The sequence below is a fragment of the Rousettus aegyptiacus genome, unplaced genomic scaffold (assembly GCF_014176215.1).
Source record: "Rousettus aegyptiacus isolate mRouAeg1 unplaced genomic scaffold, mRouAeg1.p scaffold_m13_p_14, whole genome shotgun sequence".
NCBI lineage: Eukaryota > Metazoa > Chordata > Mammalia > Chiroptera > Pteropodidae > Rousettus > Rousettus aegyptiacus.
The window spans coordinates 10,130,491-10,143,950 of NW_023416289.1; positions in this window are offsets into that span (position 1 = coordinate 10,130,491).

The window sequence follows — 13,460 nt, forward strand, 5'->3', positions numbered from 1 at the left end:
AGGAGAGCTCTGGGAACACCTAGGTGCTAGTTGCTTGACTTCACACTTGTCTTGACTCCCGGACAGCTAGTGATTAAATGTGAGTTCTCAGAGTTCCCTGCAGCACTTTCTAGCATGAAAGTCATTAGTTATGGAGGCAATTTGTTCATATATTCATTCATTCATTGTTTTTGCATTGAGTGCCTAGGATGTGCCAGGCACTAAAGAAAAATATAGGGCCCTCTGTTGAATTATTTACAATTAGAATAATTCCCTATAGGTCTCATTTGCCATGGTTCAGCCTGGAGAACCAGGAGTGAACAAGATGACCATAGCATTTCCTTCCAGCTTTAGATTTGCTGATCCTGAGTGCTCCTGAAACTATTCAGGTGGTCAGTAAAGCCTCCTAGTTATTAACAGTGCAGATGACAAGCTCCACAAGGCCTTCATTTCAGCCCAGCAGCCCATGCCTCCCAAATGCCTGACTGGCCACAGTGCTTACCCTTTGAATGAGGCTGGGGAGTCTTGAAATAGCCCCATGGTGCTCCCCACGGGGTCTCCAGGAAGCTTTGCTAGGATCCAATTGGCATATTCTATAAAGATCTCGTGAATCCAGGCCTTCCTACAGCTAAGACTCCGGGGCAGCTGCCCTGCCAAACAGTGGGGAAGAGATGTTGAAGTCACTCCATGGGCCGGAACCAGCAAACACACTGCCTGTTTGGTGCTGGCAGAATGCTAACTCCATCTGCCGCCTGCTTTTCCTCAGGAGCACTGCAGGGGCTGTCCTGGAGGGAGTCACAACACCGGGGAATGGCGGCAAGTTCAAGAGCAACTGCACACAGGGCATGGCGGGGAAAAGCTTCCGTGGCTCCGACCAATTTACTCCTATTGATTTTTAGATCAAAAGGGCTCAGCTCACAAATCAAAAGATGCTTCTTGCTCCCTCCCGCTAGGTGTGCAGCCTCTCTTAGACACCTCACAAATCCTCCTCTGGCCCTGATTAAGCCTGGATGCCTCTAGGTTGGGAAGTGTGGAGGGGCAGGGATAATCTGGGCCACATCCGTCAGCATGGCATGGGCACTGCTTTTGAGGTCCTGGGCAACAAAGCCATGCAGCCCAGTGGTGAGGGGCCTGGGAGTCTGGGTCCTATTGACATCACCACCCGCTTGGTTTATAACCTTTTACGGATCACTTTGACTCTTAAAGCTTCTTTTTCTCAGCTATCGAATAGGAATAAGAGTCCCTCTAGCCTTGTGATTAAGGGGTAAGGCCTTCAGAATCAAACAGGATGGGTTCAAATCCCCACTAAGTAAGTACTCTGTGACCTCAGGCAAGTCAGTTCACCTCCCTAAGACTCTACTTCTTCATCTGTAAAATGAGCTCCAGCAGTCCTGGCCACCCGGGCCATTGTGAGGATGCAATAAGATGATGCATGTAAAAGTGCTCAGAATTTCCATGGCAAATGGCATGATCGTCCTGTTAGTACTCAGCAGGGATTTGGTAAGAATGAAACAGAGCGCTATGTGGAAACACACAGCGTAATAGAAAAGAAAAAGAAAAAGAAAAACTAAATGTTTCTGGAAATCACTCTATTACACTCTAACTTTGGGAGTTTGGGAGAGTTCCCTTCAAAACGGGGTCAAAAGGACACACCAGAATACGAAGATGTGGGGGCCCAAGGAAACCACGATAGCACAGGACAGAAGACTCTCCAGGACCCCGGGGTGCTTTCTATGTGGTTGTGACATTGATGCTCCCCACCTCAGCCCACTGTCACACCCAGCAATGCCTGTTCTGTGCCAGCGCCCCCCGTAAGTGAGAGCCACGCAGACAACAGTCACCGCCAGCAGAGGCTTCGAGCTGAGGCTGGGACTGCGTGATGCTTATTCCAACGACCATTCTCGCCTTCTTCCTTTGTAACAGGATTCCAAACATATTTGTGCAACAATATTTCCCGGACCCCCTCAAATCTAGGCATGGCCAAGTGACTAAGTTCTGGCCAACAAAATATAAACGGAAGTATCATATGGGACTTTCAGAAAGACTCTTCGAAAAGGAAGGCATTCCCCTTACCTCCACATTTTTTTTTCCCCTCTATGGCCTGGATATCTAATGGCTGGTACATTGGCAGCTGTGTTAGACCATGAGGTGACTTCTGGATGGCTCTGCACTAAAGGTCACAAAGCAGAGATATGGGAGTTGGCCTGATGACACCATGGAGCCTCCATTACCAGGCCTGGACCACCCGCCTCTGAGAAAAAGTCTCTTATGTGTTTAAATACGCAATTTTTTTTTTTTTTTTTAGCTTTTAGATGATGGGAAGGACTCACACTAGCTTGAACTGTTTAAAAGTCTGTTCAAGGGCCTAGCATCTGGATAGGTAGAGCGATCACAGACGACTTTTCTTTCTATTTTGTACTTTTTCCCATTTTTCTAATTTTCTACAGGCAAAGCGTATTGTTTTATATTTGTATGGGAAAACATAACACATTTAGAAAGATAGGCATGAAACAAATTTGCAACTTAGTAAATTAGAGAATAAACACCTATGTAGCTACCACCCACAAGGGGACCCCGAAAGCCCTGCCGGTGTCCTTTCTGATCATAACCATTCTTCTCACTGTTTTGTTTTTCCCAAATCATCACCTAATCATGTATTTCTAAACAACGGTTTAATTCTGCTCCTTTCAAATTTTATACGAATGAAATAATATGCTGTGTTCTATTATATCTGGCTCCTTTCATACATTATTTTTTTATAATACATTATTTTATAACATGTTGTTAAGATTGTCGTTTTCATGACCTGAAAAAGGAACAGTAGTTTTCATAAAACGCTTTAAACCTGGAATCAGACAAGTACCCCCCAGAGCCTGACTCAAGTTGGGACTTGCCCAGTGATACAGTCTGAATAGGACCATACCACCTTAAAAACTAGGATTCGTTCCTTTTAAAAACCATGGCCACAGCATAGAGGGATCAGGGCCCTTAGCTGGTCCCATTCCCCAGCTCTCTCTGCTGGTGCCAGGCTCATGGCTGCCCATCCACCAGGCCAGCTCAGCCAGCTGCCTCTAAGTGGATTATCCGATTCACTGCCATGATTTCCAAATCACTGCCTAGGTCAAACTCCGCCCCCCCATCACGTGTTTCTCTGCCCTGTAGGCACTGCAACCTTTGGGGCAGAGGGAAATGGGTGTTCTCCTTGGAAGCGCCTGGACTTCTATCTTTAAGAACAATCTAAGATTTCTCCAATTTTTGACATCTATAGAAGGTCCCCTTCTTTCTTCTCCTCCTCCTCCTTCTCCTTTTCTTTCTACTTAGAAAATATATTTTATATTAACAATATATATTACATATTAAAAATATATTTTGATGGGAAATTTTCAAACACATGCAGTAGTGCAGAGAATAGTACAATGAACACCCATGTAACGAATGATTAATACATGTCCGATCTTTTATCTTCTCTACCTCCATACGCTTTCCCTCCATTCCTACTGGAATATTTTGAAGCAAATCCATGAGTTGTCATCTGTAAATATACATACATATTTTTAAAAGATAAGGTCTCTCTTTAAAAACATAGCCAAAACGCAATTACTATAATTCCTTAATTTCATCAAATATCAAATCAGCCTTCAAATTTTCTGATTATTTCATAAATGTTTCTTTAAAGTTGTTCTGCTCAAGTCAGGATCTAAACAAGTTCCACGCCCTGCATTTTGCTGAAATCTCCTGCTTTTAGTGGGGAATGTTTTGCGGACTCAGAACCGAGTCGTGGGCCTCTCATTGCTGTGGAGTTGGTCGCTGTTCTAGGCTCTTGGAGTTTACAGACGTAGGAAATACAAATGATGTGCGTATGTAGGTGTGCATGTGTGTATTTTAAAAGAGAAGAATACATATATCATAAATTTAAACTATTTCCAGTTGGATTTTTAAATCACAGAATTTTTACCTGAAGTCTCTAATTTTATATTTGTCTCTCTTCTCTCTGATGCTGAAAATTTTGGTTTTTAATAACATTCTTACTGATTTGCTTTATTTTACTATATATGTGTGTGTGAAATAGTTTTGAATAATGCCAATAGTATTTCTAATGATAGTTGTACCAAAAACAGTTAAAGATCTATTTTTCAGTTCTTTTTTCCTTAGGCATTTCACTAGATATGTAATGTTGAATTACTGTGTTTAAAGTCATTTGAAATGATTTTCTCCGTGTGTCTCCAACTTGATACATAATTACATTCACGTGTTTCTTGTTTTTTCAAGGATGATTTCCATTTTTGAGTTAATTTTGCTTTATCATCATGCAAAACACACTGTTCCAAAGTCAAATCTACAGAAAAGGTATACTCTAAGGAGTTTAGCTTTGACCTCATCCCCTCCGCCTGTTCCTTCCACCTATAGGTACTTAATTTTATTTTGTTAATTATTATTATATTATAATTATTATTATTTTGTCCATTAATATTAAAGGATGAATTTCTAAGTGGCAAAGACTCCCTTTTGAAACAATAATCATGGAATTCTTTTTAATGAACAGATGTATGTTTCTTTTAAGAGCTTTCCTCTGAAAATCTTTGAGTGTTCAGAGTTACTCACAAGAAGAGAGATTTACCCTTTTTCATGAATAAAGAAAGATAAGAAAAGAAAAAAAAAGAAAGGGTAAGAAATTGTCCAAAAAGCACATAGCAAATACAGCTAAAAAAGATTCTCACGGGCCACTTTTTAGGCACTAACCTTGCCGATGGACTACACAGACTGGCCCATCTGGATTATTTTGATTCTCTGAGTCTAAAAACACATATGTGTTTGGTCAAGCTCTGTGGGTGAGTCTACATAGAGCCCTGGCGACCGCTAGTCTAAGCAGTGATGGCCGAACAGGCTTCTCTTTGAGAATCTCAGAGAAATGTGTTGTTCTCTGAACCAAACTAGTATATAAGACTCAGGACTGAATGCAAGAAACATTACCTTATTTTTCTTACTGCAGCTTAATCTCTTTTCTGATCTCTCATCCCACCCCGTTGACCAAATCGAAGAACCTCCAACCCCACTTCCCCACACCTTTGCACTTAAGTTCCCGCGAGCATAGAAGGGTGGAGTGGAGGGAGGTCTGATTCTCACTCTCCTCATCTGCTCAGGCCTTCTCTGGTTCAGCCATCACCCCATCCGCCCTCACTGCTGGTCCACACAGAAGGCAGCTTGGTTATGGCCCATCCTGGCCACAGGCTCATTCCATTTCAGCAGCTCCCTGGGCAGCTCTGACGCCCTGTCCACACCCCTGCAATCCTGCTGTCCCTCACCCGTGGGGGCCCTGTCTGCCTAGAGTTCCCAGGTAGCCCTTTCTTTCCTGGAGCTCCACATGAGAAACTGGCCACTAGTCACTGAAACTCTTGGATTCTGCCAACTTGAGGATTTTTTCACATGCCCCTGCCCTAACCTAGACTTGGCCCAGGGAGCCAAGCACAGGGTCCTCTTCTCAGTGAGCCGCGAACGTCTATGCACTTGTCTCATCTCGCAAGGAATCCTTCTCTATCTGGCCTGGGGCTGAAGAATCCTTGCTCTTAGTTATGCAGCATTCTCTCATCCTTGTATCTATACTTCAACTTCCTTTTGTTGTAAGGCCAAGACTTTTGGAGGCAAAACTCTGGAAGCAACTTCTTTCTCCTCTGCTGTCCCACCCTTCCCTGGGGCTATTATACTGCACGATTCCGGGGAGCCTCGTGCACACAGCCGACCTGAGTGTGGACTTCTGCAGCGCACAACCTGAACAGCTGTGTGCATGTGCACAGCGGTGTGTGCTGCAGACGTGTTGACCACACAGCCACACAGTCTGAATGGCGAGAAAAAAACGCCATAGGGAAATAACATTAGTTAATATTTCAAAAACATTGCACTGCCACTTGAGAAAGCTCCGGAAGGAGGAGGTGCCCAGGAGCCTAGATAGTTACTTAGAAGTTTGGCTAGCACAGAATATTAAAGGTGAGTGTGACCTGCCTCTCCCTGCCTTACCATATCCCCTCCCCTCCGGCTTTATCACCAAGGAAAAATCTCAGCCTGCCTCATCTGAGCCTCAAAGAACCTGGGATTTAAGGGAATAAGCTGGAGGCACTACAAATGTGACCAGTAAAAGGCCTTGAAGCTCCCGTCCCAGCGAGAGGAAAGCATCGTGTGTTGGCATCGTGGGGCACTTGGGCATCGTCAGTTCTCGTTGGTGAGCTTCTAAACGCCAACACAATACAGACAGAGTCTCTTAAAAGTGATCTCAGCTCTGGTCGGTTCTCAGTCCCCAAGTTCTAAGATTCAGCCAGTTACCATGGCAGCTGCTGCCCAATTAAAATGCTCACATTTATAGAAACTGGCTGGAGCATTTGAATCTGACAGGTCTGGGACGCCAAACAGAGCATGTCGCTCCCCCCAGACACACAGGATGTTTTACCCAGAAACCATGGAAGCGCCTGGCCTAAGAGACAGAACTCGAAGCTCCAGGCCCTGGCACCAACTCACCACGTGACCATGAGCAAGCGTCCCACCCAGAAGATGTCCCCTGCTCACACTTTCAGTGCCTATTTCATCATCATTAATTCATTCGCTCGACAATATCGAGCACTTTCTCTGTGTCAGGCAAAGCGCTGCAGAGTCCCCATGTTCACCTTGGCAGTTTAAGTCAGGGAGGCCAATAAGAAAACAGAGAATTATAACACAGCGTGAGAAAAACAATGAGGACAGGACCGTGGGGGCTACTGAGGTACCAGACTAGGGAGGAAGGTCATGGGTACTTCCCAAGTGAAACCTAAGCTGAGTCTTGAAGGATGAGCGAGAGTTAGCTGGGATGGGGTGGGAGAATGGAGGAAGGGTGTTCCAGGCAGAGAGAACTGTTCCAGGCAGAGAGAACAGCATATACGACAGCCCAGAGATGGCAGAAAGCATTTGGGGCGCAGCAAGCAATCCATTCTGACAGCAGCATGGAGAATGAGGGTAAAAGAGAGGAGAAATGCAGCTCAAGAAGACAGTGAGTATAGGAGAAAGGGGGTCCCTTGGTTTTCATGGTTTTCCGTCTGCCGGGCTCCCCTTTAAAATCAAATAGCCAAGGAGGTAAATAGTTAAGAAGAGGCATTGTGTTTGGGGAAGGAGGGGAAGCGCCCCCAAGGAGAAGGGAGCTGAAAGGGGAGAGAAGGAGGCACCTCGGCCACACCTCCTCAATGCCCATTAGCCTGGCCAACCTTGCTCAACCAAGAGCAGGAGAAGCAAATAGGGCATCGTTTGCACCTCTCACCTCCTGCCTCCTCAGAGTGTCGCTGCTGCTCAGATACCCTGAAATAAGCCATGTCAACTTCTCAGTCATTCCATTCAGCTTTTCGAGTAGGTGAATAACAATTTATTGCACCCCGACCTGGGCGTGGAACATTGTGCTCAGGACTTCATGTGCAAAATTCATCCGTTCCAAAAATTATGTTTGAGCACCTTGTAAGCAACGGGCAATATAATTCAGATACTGGGGACTTGGCCATGGACAAAATAACAAACTCCTTGACCTCGGGGAACTTCTATTCTCAGGGTGGAGGGGAGCTAGACAAGAGCAAATAGATATGTCATAGGTCATGAGGTCATAGCAGTCTAAGAAACATAAAACCCAGTAAAGGGACCATAGAACGATGGAGAGGGGATGGTCAGTAAGGGGGTCATCTAAGCCCAGACCTCAGGAAGTAAATCATGTGGAAATTTGGAGGAAGAATGTATCATCCTGCTGGGACAGCATGTGCAAAGGTCCTGCGGTAGGCATGTCATTGATGTGTTCCATCAGCGAAGTGGGAGAGCGGGAGCAAGGACATGAGCGGGAGGCGACCAGGCCAGATCACTGGCCGAGGGTCAAACTGTTATCACGGCAATAGAAAAATGTTGGGTACTATTGTTGTTCCAACATTACAGATATAGCAACAGAGGCTAAGTAATATGCCTAGGGTCCCAGATCTTTACTAGACAGAGCTAAACCCAGCCATTTAATCCTTAGAACATGTGCCCTTAATTACTCCCTGAGAATGCCTTGTTAAGAAGCTACAGATAACTGAGAACAGGTCAATAAGATTCCAGCCTCTCCAAAGGCTACCCCAAGCCCCAGCAACTCCACACCAAAAAAAAAAAATGAAGGGAGTATCAAGGACTTGAACAAAGACTTAGCTACTTTGCTTCTAACAGCAAAATGACTGGAAACCACACCTTTCCCCTAAGACTAGGGAACTGGTAAATAAAGAAGTTATGATGACATGCATGTAAAGTGTGTATCGTGCACGGCCATTTAAAAAGACATCGTAGAAGAGCAGACAGTGACGTGGAAAGATGATCAAAACATGTCATGAAATGAAGTCATATGCACAGAAAGATCCCATCTTTGTAATAAATATACGCATAGAATATTAGAAGAAATTAAACAGACATGTTAAAAAAAAAAAAAACACTAACCCAAGGAGGGGGATTATGGGTAGTTTTTCTTCTTTTTGTTGAGCAGCATTTACTACAATGAATATAAATTATTTTTGCTAAGAAAAAGTCCACACACACACACACACACACACAGAAAGCCAGAAAGCTGCCTAGGTTGGCCAGCCGCTATATGGGATGGATCTGGGCTCCTCTCCCCCAGACCCCTCTCCCTGACGTGTGCAGAAAGCGAGGTTCTGCCACATCCCCAGGAGAACCACGTTCGGGTTGGAGACCCGTATAATACAGCAGCTCCCTGGCCTGAGCTGGAAAATTCGGGCATATTGGCAGCCTCGCCCCATTTCTCAGCACAGACGTCACGATTCGAAGCTGGCGGACGGCCTCGAGCCTCTGCGGGCACATCGAACGGGGTGCCAGAGCATCAGGGTAATTAGCACTCGACTTGTCAAAGGGCCCGGTGCTATTTTTAAAATCTTTCCAACATCTAGCTTTCGCAAAGGATTCCAGGAGTCTTTCTCAGTCCACCCAGTGCTTCAGGAAAGCAAATGAACCAATTAATAATTTAGTAGCAATCACCCAGAACTTTGGGGGAGACGCGCGCCCCACCCCCACCCCGGCCAGGCATTTCCTACTCTTCCTTCCGGAAATGGAGACGAGTTAAGCCAACCAAAACGTTCTCACCTGCACCACTTTTCTCTTTCATCCTGGAGGACACCTGGAGCCTTTCCCCCCCTAAACCCCTGCTGTAGGAGGCAGTTCAGCAGAGGCTTCAGAGCCAGGCTGCCGGCCTGCCGCTCACCAGCCCCTGGCACCCGGGTGAGATCTTCGGAAGGTTATGTAACTTCTCTGCACCGCATCAAGAAAAATAGGGATGTGACATAGGACCAAGCTTCCTTGGCCGTTGTCTTCAGTCAAAGGTCAGCAAACCATGTGCCCCCAGACTAAATCCGCCCCGCCTCCTGTTTCTGTGAATAAAGTTTTATTGGAACACAGCCAAGCATATTGACTGACATTTCGTCTACGTCTGCTTTCCTGCTTACGACGGCAGAGCTGATTAGTCACGACACAGACTATGTAGCCCGCAAAGACTAAAATAGTTATTAAATATTTATTATCCGGCCCTTTGCAGAAAAGACAGGTAACCAGCCCCGTATTAGGTCAGACTTTCCTGGAAGCAAAACCTGAGACAAGTGATTTATCAATGAAATGCTGCCTGGAGGAGCCAGGGTGCGAGGTCAGGCAAAGTCAGCCCTAGCCTGACCCCAACATGGGCGCTTCTGGTTCCCGTGCAGGTGAAGTGGCTCCAGTGGTCCTTGAAGAAGCCGGCAGAAGCAAAGGCCACAGAAACTGTTATAAGCTAAGTACGTTGGCTACATCACAATGTTGTCTTAGGAGATGGGAGGTGTGTGACCCTGCTTGATGGCTGTGAGTTGGCATCATAAGGGTGAGGCGCTCAGGCAGCGCTGACCTTGGCGAAAGCCCGCACGAAGAAGAGCTGCACACATCGCGGGTCTGGCTGTGAGCCAGGTTCTGGGGCCCCACAAATGAATGAAGCACAGGCTCTGTCCTCCAGGAAGGACTGGACTGGCTGTTGGGGAACCCAGCCTGTGACTTCCGCCAGGGCCCTAGCTGGTGTTTCTGTCTGGGAGGACGGCGGAGCAGGTGCTGGGCCGAGGTCCTGAAGGAGGGATGGGAGTTGCCAGGTTGGGGGAAGAGCTTTCCAACCCAGGACACAGCAAAGGCCCAGTGATGAGGGGCGACACAGCACACGGCAACCGCGAGGAGTTTGGGGCGGACGGTGTCTCTCTCTGGGTCCGAACTCTTCCTTCCCATGAGGACGCCAGTCAGATTGATTTGGGCCCACCCTAATAGCCTTGCTTTAACTTAATTACCTCCGTCGAGGTTCTATCCCCAAATACAGTGACAGTCTGAGGTGCTGGGGACTAGGACTTCAACACACGAATCTAGGGGGACAAAGTTCAGCCTGTAACAGTTGGAATTTCAGAACGCTCCCCCGGGTTCTGGTAGGGAGGGCAACCCGGAGGACGGAAAGCGGAAGTGGCGGGCAGGGTGACACTCCACTGCAGCTGTCTAGCCCATCGGAGCCTGACGGCAGGGTGGCTGAGGCCGCAGGCTGCGAGACGGCCCAGCGGCAGCAGCCACGCTGAACCCGGCCTGCCCTCCAGCTGTGACTGCCCTTCAGATCCAGGCAGCAGAGAGGAGGACAAAGGCATGCTGCTGTATGAAGACAAGCAGCTGGTACCCAGAGCACCAAAGGCCCACAGAGCAAGGGTGTCAGGCCAACGAAGGCACGGAGCCAGCTGCCACCTGTCCTCTGGCCCCGCCGCGGGGGCTGGACCTCCTGGACAGCGCCCCGGAGTTGAGGTGGTGCTCCCATTGTCCTGACTCGTTCACAGGTTCCGCGGTCTCCCAGCACCACGTGATCATCGCCGGAGCTCTGTGCCACGCGCACTTAGAGTTCACAGCAGAAAGGGCGGCACCTTGTCTAATCTGTCCTCGGAGGTTCCGGGAGCCACTAAGGTGGGCTCATACCACTCATTAAATCCAGGCGGTTTGTAGCCAAAGAATCTATTTCTCCATTTCTTTTGGGCCAGGGCTCTGCACCTCGCTTCCATCTTTTGTGATTACAAATTTCTCCCTCCCCCACCTCCACCCCCACCCCCACACACAGAGCCTATGGTTCCTAAAATTCCACCACTCATAAATTTATTCCTTCGGTCTGGTCTCCTGGGAAAAGGAGGGTGCAATACATTAAGTCACCAACACCTTAGTGTGATCTTATTAATCAGGTTCTTCCCTCTGCATTAGCCAGGCGTTAAGAAAATACCAAACGTTTTGAAAGGAAAGGTTACTGAAAAGAGACACCATAGCAAAGGGGAAGGAAAAATCCAGGCGGGGAAGGAGCAACTTTCTTTTCCTCTCAGCCTCAGTCAGGCTGGTGCTCTAAGTCAGGGGTAGGCAAACTTTTTCTGAAAGTGGCCAGACAGTAAACACTTCTATCTTTGTGGGCCCCAGATCTCCTTCGGGGTTCTCGACTCTGCCTTTGTAGCATAAAAGCAGCCACAGACCATAAGAGCAAATGAATGGCCATAGCCGTGTTTCAGTAAAATTTTACTTATGGGCCCTGAAATCTGAATTTCAGAGAATTTTCATAAAATACCATTCTTTGAACATTTTCCAACCACTTAGAAATGTAAAAGCCATGCTTAGCTTGCCTGCTGTGCCAACTGCGGGTGGTGGCCGAACTTGTCTGAGAGCCCGAGGTGGCAGACCCCTGCTCTTCGTGAAAGACAGAATTTGCACCTTTCCCGACTTGTCAAAATGTCTTCTCCACAAGGACGAGCCCTTGGTCATCCTTTGCCGTTTGCCACCCCTGCCTCCCCTTCGCCAGCCCTAGAGAAAAATAGCGGCTCCTCGCTCTGTGTGCTTTGTCCACGATCCCTAGGGACCTGCTTTCAAGTGTGGAGGAGATGACAGGGTGACAAATGGGCTGGCATGCAGGCGAGCCACGGCGGAAGGCCACTACAGAGCAGTCGCCTTGGGGCTCATGCCAGTTGACTGAGAAGCCAGCCCAGGTAGGTTCCATCTGCCTCCCCCTCCCCAGCCCACATCCGACATATCGGGCCCTGAGCCGCAGCTCCACCTGCCACATTTCTGGGGCGCCTCTCCCAAATTCCCGGTGGTATTTGTTGTTATTATTATTACCACCTGATTTTAGACACATCATCTCTATTAATAAAAATAACAATGCTCACTGAGTATTGAGTGCTTTGTCTCCGCCAGGTGCCAGATAAACTTTCTATGGCTACTGTTCCCTAAATGGGCCAGCTTCTGCGCTGGGTGTTTCACATGCAGTTAGCATTCTCAGGAACCTGCGGCTTCGGTACTATTATCTTCATCTTTTGGATGAGGCAAAAAAGAGGCTGGAGAAGTGCACCACACACCCAAGGGCACGTAGCTGGGCGGTCTGACTCTAAAGCCAGATTCTTTGTCCCTGGCTCCCTGGCTCGCCCTATCTCACAGCCCTGCTGCTGGGAGATTGTCTAATGATCCCAGTTCCTCAGAGGCAGAAATAGAAACTCTGAGAAGTTAGTCTTGGTCCGAGTTCGTACAGCTGATGAATGGTGGTGCGAGCACGCTCTGCGGGCATAGCACTGGCGTGCCGAGACGCCGGAAGCCACCCTGCCCTCACGTGAGAACACATGTCTCTAGACACCTCCAGAAATGGAAGAGGTGGGCTTCCCAACGAATGGCAAGAGAGCAGCTTTGGTCTGAGAGCATGTCTTAGGTCTAACCTAAGCAGCACTCAAGATGAGGAGTCTCGTACAGGTGAGTTATTGAGGGCAGCACTCGGGGGAAGCTCAAGGAGAAGCACAAGGCGGGGGAAGAAGTCCAGCGAGGACGTGGACTCAGCCTAACCCCGTGGGGATTGCTAGGTGCCTTGTTCTCTCACCTTGAGACCAGGAACCAGGCCATGGTATCCTCTGTCAGTCATTGGCTGAAGGTAGTCCACAGTGTGGGAGCACATGCCCCACAGTGGGGGGAGCACCTAAGGGCAAGGAGGGCATCCTCCAGCTTTCAGCCCTCATCAGCAGTCAACACTCGTAGCAGCTGGGGAATGCTGTCCCAGTGCTAGGAGGGACTTTGGCAGGGCACAACCGGCACCTACAATAATGGGCAGGTGATCCTGGAAGCTCAGACCTCATTAACCAGCTCCGCAGCCCCTGGAAAACTACAGTCCCTTCCCTTCCCTAGCTCTCTCCCTCTGCTCCTGCCTCCCAGACCAGGACCCCCTCTGCCACCCTTCAGCACTGGCTGGGCTGGGTCTGGCCTGGCGGAGGCTTTTGGCTCCTGCACCAGACCATGGGCGATCACAGCAGGAGCTGAAGGTTCCAGCCAGCGCCCCAGTTTGGCCTCTTCCGGCCCAGGCCTGCTCCGCCTGGGCCCTACCCCGCGGCCTGCCTGTGAGGGGATTCCCTGACATGATCAGGAAGGCAGGGCTGGGAAGCAGCCACGAGCCA